The 1613-nt window shown below is 49.1% G+C and overlaps 1 long non-coding RNA gene across 1 annotated transcript; it reads left to right on the forward strand.

Annotated features, from left to right (window-relative positions):
- Positions 1–283: 283 nt before the first annotated feature.
- On the forward strand, positions 284–1144 carry LOC118996204 (uncharacterized). The gene is made up of 2 exons (XR_005068439.1): positions 284–383; positions 1017–1144. It is a non-coding gene; the product is annotated as an uncharacterized LOC118996204 (long non-coding RNA).
- The last annotated feature ends 469 nt before the right edge of the window (positions 1145–1613 follow it).

Consider the following 1613-nt stretch of genomic DNA (forward strand, 5'->3'; position numbering starts at 1 on the left):
GCCGGCTCCCAGAGTTCCAAGAGATCTCTTCACACGGTATTTTTTGTGCACCTGCATTTTCAGCCTTTCCGAGGCAAGGATGGGTAAGAATAAAACCACTTCTCCAGTCCAGTTGGCTATTTTAGGACAGTTTTGTCACGCATGGAGGGAAAACAAGTATTTCTTCCCCCCGACACCTGCAGCACCCATTTGAATTTCGGTTCCTCCCCGAGCCTGGCTGTGGTGGGAGGACAAAGGAACCCCGGGGGCCGTGGCTCAGTGTCTCACCCAAGGGCCAGCCAGGAGGCCTCCTGGAGCTGTTTCCAGGGGTGTTTCCCCCACCGGATGGGCCCCCCTTTTCAAGCCCAGGATCAGAACAGAAGCTCTGAAGGTGCTGTAGAGGGGTGAGGAGGACTAGCTGTTTCTCCAGCCCCATGGGGGCCGTTCCAGGGCCTGAGCCACAGGCTTCTGCGGACCGTCAGCCACAGGTCGGGGGCTGACGAAGCGAAGGAAGGGTTTGCTCAGGAGTCAGGGAATTCAGAAACATGAGAGCGGTCAGTGAGTCCCGTGCTGCTCGCCAGCTTGTAAAGAGGAAGCCGGCGGCTGGGAGGAATGGAAACGGAGGCCCAGCATTCCTAGAGAGTACTGGGCAAAACCTAGGAAAGGCTTGAAAAGGGTGAAGCTCTTTGAACCAGAAATTCCACTGCTAGGAGTTTATCAGAAGGAAAAGAAAACCTAGATATCCACGGAAGTTTACTTGAAAGAATAAGTCATAGTGGCACCAATTAATGTTTTTTATTGTAATTTAAAAAATAGGAGGATGTTTTGCTTCAGAAGGACCACAGCAGTAGTTTATTCCTGAACTGACTTCCACTTAACATGGAGAAACCAGGAGGAATCATGCAACCTCCAGAGCTTTGATAAGGGCTGCCAAAGGTGAGAAAGAGCAGAAAACCTGGTGAAGAACCTCCACTGAGAAGAGGTTTTAGACTTTCAAGAGAGCTCAGAAAACCCTTATTATTGTTATTCCTTTCCAGAAAAGGAAGACCAGACTCTGAAAGGGAACTATGGAAACAAGGCCTAAATTGTGCAAAGAAAGATTGCCAAAGACAATAGAAGGCCCTGGAAGGATAAAAAAACTTCTGAAAGTGGGCACCTTCTCGGAGCAACAAAGGCTGTAAAGAAATCTGGGAAAGAGGGATGGGCAGCGAAGCTCTCCTCGACTGAGCTCTGAAATCCAGAGAAGAGGGGATTCTCAGGGAGGCCTTGTGTGAAGTTTGTCACTGTGGCAACAGAGAGAGTCCCCCGGCCCCACCTCTGCCCGCCTCCACCCCTTACCGGGGCCACAGTTTCTACCACAGCGGGGAGACACCAACAGCACTCAAAGGAAGAAATGTACAGGCCAAAAACTCTATCCAGCCAAACTGATCTTTAAGTATAAAGTCTATAGACAATTTAAAACCTGTAAGAAATAAGGAAATACTATTATCAAGAGCCTTTTCTGAGGAACCTACAAGAACCATGGGACAACAGTCTCAGCACCGGGGAGCAAGCCTGAGGCAATTCAGGCAGAAGGCCCTTCCTTGAATATACTGAATGTATTTACCTGTGGAAATAAGAGTAAAACAAACACA

The sequence above is a fragment of the Sturnira hondurensis genome, unplaced genomic scaffold (genome assembly GCF_014824575.4).
Source record: "Sturnira hondurensis isolate 20B ecotype Veracruz unplaced genomic scaffold, ASM1482457v3 Scaffold0011178, whole genome shotgun sequence".
Taxonomy (NCBI): Eukaryota; Metazoa; Chordata; class Mammalia; order Chiroptera; family Phyllostomidae; genus Sturnira; species Sturnira hondurensis.